Source organism: Malaya genurostris, chromosome 2 (assembly GCF_030247185.1).
Source record: "Malaya genurostris strain Urasoe2022 chromosome 2, Malgen_1.1, whole genome shotgun sequence".
NCBI classification, from domain to species: domain Eukaryota; kingdom Metazoa; phylum Arthropoda; class Insecta; order Diptera; family Culicidae; genus Malaya; species Malaya genurostris.
This window is the reverse complement of record NC_080571.1, coordinates 104,960,802-104,973,866: the sequence shown is the minus strand read 5'-3', so window position 1 is coordinate 104,973,866 and position 13,065 is coordinate 104,960,802.

Sequence of the window (13,065 nt, the reverse complement as noted above, 5' to 3'; positions counted from 1 at the left end):
CAGATCGCTTGCCACAAAGGAACCCTCTCAGATTAAAATTAAACTTACTAGACATACAGACTTTATCACAAAAAGTCACATTGCTTACTTTGTTTTTCCAAAATTGATCTAGACTGTCTTTCGAAAAGGGCTAGACTTTTATTTTTCATTTTTTTACATGAAAATATTGTCCAAAAATTGACTCGTTTAGTCTTACAAAAAATTGTTGTGCTATTGATGTTCACAAATTAGTCTAATTTAAAAAAAAACTGAAAAATTTACTTACCGAACCCTACACTGAAAAAAACCGAGCTTAAAAATTTGAAGTCCAATTACAAAACCTGTTTGCATCCACCTGGAGGTGCTGTAATGTCTTTCACATATAACTCATGTTCTCATTAATATTACTAAGGGATTTTTCGAATAATTTTTTTTGAATATTGAATAGGAGCAAAAAAAGTTAGTTTGGACATACATTAACATTACTGTTGTTCCGGAAACGGAAGCGAGATCCGAACAAAGGTAAAAAGCAGTCTATTTTTATATACGTTGACCCATTTACTTGAGCTTTACTTTGTGAAAATCGAATCAGCTATTTCTGAGAAAATGATGAGAGCTGCAGTTTTGAGTTTTCGATTACTATTTTCGGAATCGGAAACTGGGAATCGGCATAGCCGAAATCAGTTCGTTTGTCCAGCAACTAGCATAACCTATAAATTGAAACAGACTCGAACTAAATTTAGAAGGATTTTTACGTTTTTTGCTTTATCGCTCTATATGACAGGCTACACTACCCTGTACATCCGGAATCGGAAGCCGGATTTGGATGAAATTTTGCATCAACTCATCGAAACATAATACTTTTCATTCGAATCTGAGTTGGCGAAGATCGGTTCAGCCGTTACTGAGAAATTGGAGTGTTTTCCGGTACTTCCGGAATCAGGAACGATGATCCGGTATACTCAAAGTCAATATTTCGTCATAAATTAACAATACCTGCTTAATTGACGAATTATACGGCTATTTAAATGTATTCGGCTTGATTTTTCTGTGTCATGTATAAATTTACTCTCCTGAAAATGGAGTTTGTATGCTTATCAGGCTGTAATTCCGGAACCAGAAGTCGTATCCGGATTAAACTCGATAGAGTTATATGGGTTTGTAAGACCTTTCATTTGAATCTTAGCTTGTTATCCAGATGAAATTTAATAGCACACTATGAGACTACAAGGCCTCTGATTGCACATTTTACCCCGTTACTTTGGAACCGGAAATTCAATCCGGGTAAAATTCAATATGAGTCTATGAGTCCAAGAGACCTTTCGTTTTATCTAAGTTTGTGAAAATCGATCAAGGCTTCCCCGAGAAAATCTAGTGCACACTTTTGTTAAATACGCACATGCATACACACACGTACATGAACAAACAGACATTTGCCCGATTCGTCGAGCTGAGTCGAATGGTTTATGGCATTCGACCCTTCGGTCCTCGGTTAAAAAGTTAGTTTCCACCGTGATTGCATAGCCTTCCTATAGCAAACACCATACTTTATTTGACTAAAATTTTGTCCCAAAATAGATAATTATGTTCTCTGTCCACCTTCCATATGTTGAAAAATGGGAATTATTACGAGTTTTTCTAACAAAAAGTTTTTTCTTTTATCCAGCACTGATACTTTTTGCTAATATCGGGGTGCTAGCAATTGGGTTATCGGTGCAATTTTCTTTCTTTCAGTTCAGTTTTGTTTTCGATAAAAAACATAGAATAGAAAAATTTAGTTTGAACAAGAAGTAGTTTTTGTCATAACAAATATTTTTTCCTTAAAAGTGACCATCTTGCAATGTGTAAACGGTTGGTAGGAAACATAATCACTTATCTCGAGACAAAATTTTATCAAAATCAAAAATGTTTTTTTTTTGTAAAACGATTTTAAATTTTTGAAGTCAAATTTTTATCAGTGCAGGATTTTTAATTTGAGCCTAAGTTTGTAAAAACCGATCAAATCTTTTCCGAGAAAATTGAGTGAATATCGTTTTAGAATTTTTTCGGTACTATTTCTATGTCGGGTACTTCCGGAACCAGGAATTGGGAATCGGTATAGCCGAAGTCGGTTCGTTTATTAAGTAACCAATAAAGCATACAAATTAAATCAGTTTTCAGCCAAATCTAAATGATTATGATTAGTTTTTGCATCGTCGCTCTAAATGACGGTGTGTAATTTTGAACAAACTTTACTCTATGAAAGCATGATGAAATTCAATAGAAACCTATGGGACTATGAGATTTTTTGTTTGAGCCTTAGTTTGTGAAAATTGGTCAAGTCATCTCTGAAAAAAATGAATGACATTATTTGACACATACTCACACACTTATAGGACACTTAGCCCTTCGGGTCAGTTTCCACTAGTCACTTTTTCAAGTGATTGCATAAACTTTCTATATAAGAAAGGCAATAAGTATACTTTTATAGAATTATGATTGTATGATAATACTAACAAGTGGGTACAAATTGAATAAAAGAGAATACGAGGTCTGTTCAAAAAGTTCCCGGAATTTTTTAATTGCGCGCGTCTGGAGAGTCCGGTGGTCAAAATTTTTTTTTATTGTGTTGGTACATATGTCCCTAATGTATGGTGAAATTTTCAGCTGTATTCATTGTTTACATTCTGTCTTGTAGCGGCTGGTGTAGACGTGTTTTTTTGAGCTCGGCGATTTTTGTTAGTTTAAACAATGGAAAAATTGAAGTATTTGTATTAAACTTTGCGTGAAAAATGAAATAAAGTGTAACCAAGTGTGCGAAATGTTACAGAGAGCCTACGTTGAGTCTGCTATGAAAAAAACAAGTGTTTACGAGTGGTATAAGCGTTTCCAAGATGGCCGCGAAGACGTTGAAGACGACGAACGCTCCAGTCGACCCAGCACGTGAATAATCGATGAAAATGTGGAAAAAATGATTTTGGATGATCGCCGAATCACTATTAGAGAAGTTGCTGATGAAGTTGGCATATCAGTTGGCTCATGCCATCATATTTTTTCGAATTTTTTGGGCATGAAACGAGTGGCAGCAAAATTCGTTCCAAAACTGCTGAATTTTGATCAAAAAAACAAACGCATTACCATCGCTCAGGAGCTGTTGAACGACGTCAACGACGATCCAAATTTTCTTCAAAGGGTCATAACTGGTGATGAAACATGGGTGTACGGTTATGATGTCGAAACAAAAGCACAATCGTCCACGTGGAAGCACCCAACGTCACCAAGACAAAAATCGCCGAGCTCAAAAAAAACACATCTACACCAGCCGCTACAAGACAGAATGTAAACAATGAATACAGCTGAAAATTTCACCATACATTAGGGACATATGTACCAACACAATAAAAAAAAATTTTGACCACCGGACTCTTCAGACGCGCGCAATTAAAAAATTCCGGGAACTTTTTGAACAGACCTCTTATATATGGTAAATACTACAAATGACTCCATCTTTCAATGACGGTGTATCTATATTAACTTTTCTCGCATTTTTTCGTGTAATTTTTTATGTTTTTTTTTTAATTTTCCGATAAGATGGAAAGATGATGGCTTTGATCATAGTGTAAGATAGTAAAAAGAAATGATTGCCAATTAAATTACAATAACCGCTACCTCAGAACAAAAAATAGCTGTGTCATTTTCAGATTCGAAACAATACATTTGTCATTCCGTTGTACTTTGATTTATCATTTTTATACATTATTTAGATCTCACGATACAGATTCTCCTGAAAAATATAGATTTAAATGTGGCAACCCTGCACACACACAAGAAGTTGAACAAAACACGTCTCGTGCTTCGTTCGAAAGGCGGTGGTTTTTTAGTCTTCCGTACCAGCACGTAGCGGTTTTACATGGTCATTTTGTATGACGGTTTGAAAGTTTTGACATTCATCGCCATATAATTTCGGAACCGGATGTTGGATCTGGATGGAACTGCACAGTATCTTTTAAGACAGTGAGAGCTTTAATTTGATTTACAAAGTGTGAAAATCGGTTTAACCGTTGCTGATAAATTGAAATGAGCTCCGTTTTTGGAGCTTTTTTCCACTATTATCGGTGCTTTCGGACGCAGAAACCGGAGACTAGTAGGTTTATAAATCCACTAACCAACAATATCTGTCAACTAGATGAATTTACCGGTAAGTTTTATAAAAATATTCACCTCGTTTCGCCATCCTTTGTGGAAAAATACATGAAATTGAAAATACCGCTGTAATACCGGAACTGGAAGTCGGATCTGGATCGACTTTTGGGGGACTTTTCAAAAAATTTCAAGAAAAACTTTTCTTAGTTTGTGAAAATTGATTAAAAAATTTCCGAGAAAGAACTTGAGTGCGCATTTTCTCATAGATTTGCACATATTCCTTTGAAATTTCGAAACCGGAAGTCGGAAGATGAAGTACAATAGCAAGCTAAGGGACCATAAGACCTTTCATTTAAATCTGAGTTTGTGAAAATCGTTCAGCCATCTGAGAAAATATACATAAACACATATACACAAACATACACACATACAAACATTTTGTGATCTCGACGAATTGAGTCGAATGGTGTATGACCATCGGCCCTCCGGGCCTCTGATCAAAAGGCGGATTACATAGCCTTTCTATAAAAGAAAGGCAAAACGTAGATTTGTTTATCGGCTATGTAGTCAATACTGGATTAAAACGAATATTTTTGTTTTAACACCCTCTCCACCGTATGACTATTGACACCTACAAGAGTGTTTTTGATGAGGAACGATTACCTGTTTTTTCCCCTGAAGATTACGCAAACCAGTAGCGTCGAAACGTTGGGTGTTAAAACAAAAATATTCGTTTTAATCCAGTATTGACTGCATAAACAAATCATTCAAATAAAATCCAGTCGAAAGTGTCCCAAATTAACCCTAGAGAAAGGCAAAACTACATTCTTCTGTTTGACACACTATGCTTAATATGTGACTGCCTGAGCGACTCGCGAGAGAGAAGAGATCTTGCTTTTTCTTGCTGGTTGCTATTCAGCCGTGTGCCATTCTCTACCATTTCAAGAGAAGGTATCATCAGGCACGAATAGCGCTTACATTGAGTCAATTTTCGACTCACTGCGAGTCAAAATGCCAGCAATCATGAGTGCAAGTGTTTGAAAAAAATTGAAGACAAAAATTAGCGATGCGATGGAAGCAATTTTTTATTTTGCTGAAGTTAAAATGTTTAATTGTCTCGTAGATTTTGCCCTGATAAAAAGTGTGCGTTGAACATCACAAATTAGCTTAGAAAACTTTAAACGTAATATCATTACCTTTCATTGGAAGTTGGCGAAACGATTGGGTTGGATAAAAATTAAACTAATAAATAAAACTTATAGTCCACTTCAAAACGTCGTTTAAAATCGTATGTTTATGTACATATAATGTACTTCCTACTGCAATAAAACTAATGAAAACAGTTTATGCAGATTTCACCGAATACTATTCTCACATTCGTTCTCCGTGCTGTTGAAATTTTGCGGTAAGTAATGGCAGATAGATTTTAAAAAGCTGGAGTTGAATCACATATGGTGACCTGGGGACAAAAACTTTTGTAAAGTGAAAATTTTGGAGTTTATATGGCGTATATAAGAAATAAAACAAAAGAAATTATTTTCCACATATAACTGTAGCAACACTTTTGATATTCTTTCGGGTTGGTTTGATTTCTATTTTATTTATGATTTTGAAAATGGACTGAAATATCTACAGTGATATTCTTTAAAATCACATATGATTATGAATAGTCATTCCCACGATTATCATCGATGGAGTAATTTTAACTAGCAGATAATTATATTCAGATGTCAGAAGTCCAATACGCAATATCAATATGCAATGCAAATACAGTGACAAAAATACATTCTGAATATTGATTATAGAGGCAGGTCTAATCTTTTAATTCCAGGAATAATTTATTTTCTCATGGTTTTATTATATTAAACACAATTTAACGCTTCTTCGCATAGATTTGATTTATAGAAGTAATAGGAGTGCAGGGTTTTCCATCAACGTTTGAACCTGCTGAGAAGCCATGTTACTGTGGCAAGCATGCTTCTGCAAAAACCAAAGCAATTAAGAAGAATGGCTAACAAAGAAATAATCATTAATCATTACCATACATCTACGCAAATTATCGATTAGAATAACTGTACTACGATCAGAAAATTAAGACTTTTAAATTAGGGATCACGGTTGTGGTTCCGGCCAACTGCCACAGGATATCGAAGCATTTTGTAAAACGCAACATAGAATTGGAGGAATAGATGTTCCATTGAAATTTACTTTTGCATTTGTGTATCGCCTTATTAACTTAGTCCTATTTTAATGCATTCATTAAATTTTTGCATTTAATATTATAATTTTTGGAGTTTCACAAAACTTTTGCCTCGTAAGTTTTTTTCCAAAAGCAAACAGCAGAATAATAACGTAATGTGATATCAGTTGAGAAATTGATGAGCTGAAATCAAATTAAGATTACAATCTGATATTGCTGTCAAAAATGTATTGAAAATAAAATATTATACAATTGACAACCTCCGCTGGAAGAAATTGTAAATTCAATTTCATAACGTTTTACAATAGTCATATTACAGAGGAAACGATTTCAATTTGAAAAATAACACAATCCGCGTGGTTTATCGATTTGTTAGATAGTGCGATTTAGAATTTTTGTTACCCATATCACACATCCAGTTTTGAAACTACTCATTGTATTATTTATCTTAAAACTATGTTGAGCAATAAAATTTTTACGTGAATACTTCTTACTTTACTAAAATATATTCAAGCTATATGATAAGAATCTCACTTTCAAGGATCACATACAAAGAGTCCAAATGATATATAAAACTGTTGTCACATAATCAGAAGAAAAAAGAAGGAGAATAACGACCAAGAAAAAAAATTGTGCATTTAATTCCACTTTATTTAACGTCACTAATGTCACGAGATAGCAAAAAATAATTTTGTTATGTTTGATTGTATGATACTTGATTTTTGGAAATATTTAGTCTTCATTGCACGATTATCCATGGCACAGTTTCCAACAAGTAACTGTAGAGAGTTTGTTTGCTTTTGATAATAATAGAAATATCATTCTTCAGTAAAATCTTATGTTGGCCTCCAAATTAGTGCCTTGTCCAAAATTATAGAAATTCTATTTTGGTTTTAGTTTCTATTATATTGTAGCTCTAAAGCCCTGTATATTGAATGTGACGGAATTATTTGGTGTTTATGGTTCTTCTTGTATTTATAAGAACTAATAGTGTGTATCATCAAAATTGGTCTCAATCTTTTTGGTAGTTGACTTGGTTCGACACAACTTGTCTCGAAGTCAATACAAATACTATTAGTTTATTATGAATGATTAACATGAAATTAAAAGCAATTAATAGTGTCATCAAATTTGTTTATAATTATTAAGGTAACGATCGTCGAATGGCTTTGTAATCGGTATATAAATAGTTTCACGATCATGAGAGACAATAATAATTGACAAAAATATGAGACTATTACTTCTCAAGCATAATAAACAACTCTACATTCGACCGAGTGAAAAATACCAATTTGGCATTTCGAATGAGGTATAATTTGTTTGGAAAAGTCGAACTTGATCGAAACAAAAAATTAACTTATTATAGAAATACGGAATAGGAGTGAAAGTTACATATTTTACGACACACCAAACGCTCCATTAATTACCCTTTTACAGTTTGATGGTTAATCAATAAGATATTCTGGCAGGTATCAAAGTTGTCCCTAACGCTACAAATCACAATTGAAGTATAGCAAACACCGAAGAAATGTGCAGTGAAGACAATTCAAAAAGATTCGATATCTTGCTTATAAGCTTTATTTAGGAATAAAATTTTATCCTGGGCGGTCATTCAGTTGTACCGCCATACATCACAGAGAACGAATCACCGTGAGTAGAAAATTCGACTCAACGCGAGTCATCAGCACCACCGAATAGCTTTCTACCTAAACGCTTGGAAACGAACTCACTGCGAGTCAACAGAGTACATATATGATGCTTGCTTGCTTTGCCAAGCGGTACAATTCTCTGAGTGGAAGGAAAAAATGAATAAAACAGACACGGAATATATACAAACTGCTCGCCGCACGGGTAGAGCATCGCCGGCGAAAAGAATAATTCACGAATATTGTTTCATTGATAGGATCAGCAACCACTTCTATTATAGGTCTTCCATATAAAACTTCTAGCTGCTGAATTTGCTCTCACGTTTCATCTTCAATTTGTCAGTGCAAAACAGTTTAGGTTGAACTGTTCAGTCACTTAATAGTTCGACATGATTCGCTCAGCCGACGGAAAGTTTATGCTATTTACAGAACACTTGGACACATGCCCGGGTTGGCGGTTCGATTCGTAGAGCGCTGGTCTTACAAGGATGTCGTTTTCGCTTGATGCCAAACTTAACCCACTTTCTACTCTAACTGCTGAAGCCAGTTTTGAACCTAGTTCCAGCGTTGTTGAACTGAAAATCGAGTCAGTTTCGAACCTGGTTTTTCTATCAGGTTTGCTCGAAAAAAGTGTTTGTTTGATCAAACTACCCTGGGTCAGTTTCAGTTTTCTCAAGCGAAAACGACATTAGTGTCAGTTGGATCGTTGTACTAGTCATGCAATTATTCTGTACGTTAAAAATCGGCTGTAAAGTCTGTTGAAAAAAGATTTTGACTTTTACTGGACGATTCAGATTTGCTTAGGGCACATAATCAAACAAAAAAAGTTTGGTGATTTATGATGAACTGTTTGGCCCTGACGAGTCGAAGACGAAACGTAAAGAAATATAAGAATGGTTATGTGTCTTAAGCATAAAATAGGTTAACTCCGTTATTATTTTTTGAATATTTTTTTGTAGTACTGATGCGAACAGTCGAGTCAGTGGCAGTAGAGAGCATTTTATATTTAACGAATAGCAACTTCAAAGTTCACACTGGTTTTGATTTTTTTATTGTCTCACCTGAACATCTTTTGTCTGCGGCAAGACAACTGTTTTTCACGATGCTTCATCTGGGCTCGTTTTTCAATTTCGTAGGGGTCAATGGCCGCAGAGTGAGTACTTCAATAATCGCAAATTCGGTAATTGAATGGAAATTCAGAAGTTTTATAATTTTTCGATGGATTCAATATTCATGTATTTGATTAATAAACAAATTATAAAACTCTTGAATTTCTATTTAATTGCCGAGTAAACCATTGTTCATTAGAAAATAAATCGCAAGTGATCGAAACGTCGCTGCAATTTTCGTGGCACTGAAAATGTGCCACCCTAACCAGGGAATGAATTTCCTGGACCGCCGGTTCCTCGAAAAACAGATAAATCACGAAAGGTTGCAGCCGAAGGTGATGATAAGCACGAGACGATTTCAATTAGTCATGCACATAAGTATATTTGCAGAACCCGTCAGAGTACAAGGTTTCAATTTAACACGACGAAGTGCATCGGTTCGCCAAACGAGCGCCCATTTGTAACTGGAGACAGAGTATAATTAGCGAACCATTTGCAAAGCATTCGGGTGGTAATTCATAAATCAGCACTAATTCCCGCCCGGAGTCTTGAATATGATGACCTGTGAGTGTTTAGCTTTTTTTTTCTTCTGAAGATGATGTTTTAACAGTCCAAAGCTTTAATTTAGAATCATTTCTTTCAACTTTTACCCCGTTCAAACCAGATGATTCCGGAGTACGTTGTTCCCGTTAGAGTCGTAAAAAGGATAAAGGTCGACTTTTTTAGTTCCTCCTTAAAATGCTTTAATTAATCTGGGTCATTTTCACGCCCGTGAGCTGCGTTTGTGAGCACAATATTCTTTTGTTCAGTGAGTAGATGAGACTTGAAAGAAAACATGATGAAAAGTGATAATGATACCAACTTGTAATGCCATGCCCCAGTTTTATTTTTTTTGCAAGAAGTTTTCATCCGTCTAGAATTTCCCCTTTCCCACGGATATACTGGAAGTTTGGCATGTCACTGCTGCAAGTAATAAAATAGAGGAATTATATCAATTACTGTCGGTAAAAGTTTGACTACTCCCGGCGAAGCAGCATCGGCTCACGTGACAAATGCTTATGATAGACCAATTTGATAATTCTGAAGTGTACCGATGATGGTTATTATGTTATGTGAGACTAGCGATCATCTTGGTTCGGTATCACGATCTTCGCGGTAGGCAAGAGCTGAAAAATTAGTAGTATCGATACCAGCATCAGCCACATCAAAATCCGGGGCATATTGGCTGCCAGGTTTCAACGTCATCATTATCGGTCATTATCAGTAACGACCTAGCTTCCAATGTTCCGCGCAATTTTGTTCGTTCTCATAAGTGGAGTTGAGGCCACATCAATCCGTTTGGACAACCACCAGAGCCAGCGTTGTTTTAATCCACGAGGGCGGTTGTGTTTTCGAACGAACCAGACATAATATTTTTACTAGAGTTTAGTTCAGGATTCATGGAGTTTTCGCTGGCCCTTAAGGACAATTCCGAATAGAGTTTCAATGACTATAATTTCGATAACTGTGGATATGAAACAGTTGGCCTTTGGAAAATTCGCTGGAATTTTCTGAAGCTAAGCAGTTTGCTTCTTGTTGAGAGTAATTTGTGAACATAGTTATAGGAGTTTTTTGAAATCAAATCCACACCAAATCAGCAACACACATATCCTTAAAAACCCTTGTAACGGGTTGTGACATTCCACGCAACATTTCAGTCGACGGAGGAGAAATAATTTAAGTACAGAACAACAAAAAAATTCTTCGATAATGTCCACTTTAGAAAAGAGCAAAACTGAACATGGCACGCGATCGTCCTGCCCGGAGACGGTTCCATAAGAATCTCCCGACTTGTACAAACTCATTTGTACGTTCTGATCGGAACAGCTTGCCTGCTTGGACAAGGAGACGCCTCTTGCGCTTACTGGCCTGTTTAGCGAGGGCTTTCGAGCGTTACCCGCTCTGGTAGGATGCACCTATGCTGTCAGGTGCGGAGGGCACGGTCCTGCGGCTTGGCCGGGCGAAAATTGTGCTGCATTAACCGAAATCTCATAATTTTCATCTTCTCCCCTCTGCGTTTGCTGAACAAATTTTGCGATTCCTTTCGACGACGAAGACGACGACGACGACCTATTGGACAGCGTGCAGTAGAGACGCCAAGGTACAGAAACTTATTGGCTCCTACTTTTACTGTGATCCCTCTTACGCGAAAGTGGAGGTAAAAGGTGACGCGAGCCTATAGGTGTAGACTCGAAGAGCTTCCCTGCCGGTAAGGGCAAAATGCAGAGCATAAGCGCATAATAATGTTTATCTCTAAACCACAGACCGAAATTAAGCTCGAGAGAACTGGAAACGGTGAACGCGATCAATTCCCCTACGAGGTAGGCTGTAACGATTCGCTCATTATTCTAACAATTTAGTGCCAATACTTTTCCTTGGTGTTTCAATCGAGCCCAATGTTGGTACCTCACATTATGCTGGTGGTGTGCCTCAGTTCTATCACTTCTTACTTTACGTCGGCCCCGAAAGCTACAATAAGCCCACAATGAGTTGAGCGCAATGATGCCTCCTTCACCATCACGTGTCTTCGTTGGTTTGCTGGCTGGTTTGGTTCGGTCTAAATTCGCTCTGTTCCCACGATACCGGTAGATAAATGACGGAGTAAATGTTATACATGGCTGGGTGTTTATAAGTTATTTTTTGTTGGTAGTGTGCGGCCGTGTTGGAGTTCTTATGCTGTAGCTGTTTACGCTCTATATTTTTCCTCATTTTGTCAATAGTTCTCCTCCCACACTGCCTTGCGTTCCCTTCGACCGACGGGGAGATGAATGTTCAAACAATAATTAATAACAATCGCCGGATGGTGATTTCGGTTGGTGCGAGAGTTTTAGCTATGAACCGTTAATGATCATGGACTGTAGGTAGCCTTTGTCTAGTGTTTTAAATGTATCTTCGATTTTTGACAGTTAGAAACAGACTATCTATGGTAGTACCGTGCTTGCAGGTAGAGAAAAGTAACACGATATACTGAGCACGAATCGCTCCTCACATCAATATTTCGTGACCAGGACAATTGAAAGTATTTATTCAGAACAAAATTTTAGACATCGAAAGTGCAGTGAAATTACTCCAGGATTTGATTTCAAATTAGTTATTTTGTTTATTTAGAGGTTTGTGTTAAGGGGGGATAGGATCTAACAGATGAAAAAAAAAATAACTGTCCTAATCCACCTAGTGGTTAAATGACGCCGTTTTCATTGACATTTCATTAGAAATCGATGCAAGTTTCGATGGAGTGTTTGACAATCTTTTTTCAGAGCCGGTACTGGGTCACAGTCGTAAAAAGATTTTGCGGCCATCAATTACACGGCTTACTGATAATATTAGACTACAACAACAGTATATTATTCTCAACATTTGCTACATGAACGACCGCAACTAGGTTAAAACCGGGTATAAATAAACGATATAATAAAAAATTTTTCTTTTTGACGACTAAGTCAATTTTTTTTTCTTTTTATGCGATATCCACCTAACCAGAGACCATTTTTGTAGAAACAGAAAATGAAAATTATAGAATGATAGTACTCAAGAGAGAGCAAGGATGTGAATATATAAAACGGAAAATGAGAGACGTGACAGAGTGTCATTTAGGCAAGCAGAAATCTTTTAGTAACTTAACTTTTACCTTCTACCAGAGGAGTCGGGCTTAGGCATCTGAACAATGCGAATCGCCTAGTCGGTGTTGAACAGTCGTTCGCACCGCACGCGTATAGCTCTTGGCTCCTGGAATTTTTTTCTGGCTACCTAGAGTTTCATTGATTCAAGGCTTCAGTCTTTTTCAAGGCTACCTGAATCACTAACTAAGTGACTAAGTGATACAAAGAGTGATATTAGAGTGACTAAGTGATACAAAGAGTGATATTAGAGTGCCTAAGAAATTAATCAGCCTTTTTTAAGGCTAGCTAGGAGTGTAATCGAAGACTAATTTAGCCTAGTTAATTTAATTTAAAATTTCATTAATTTCAAA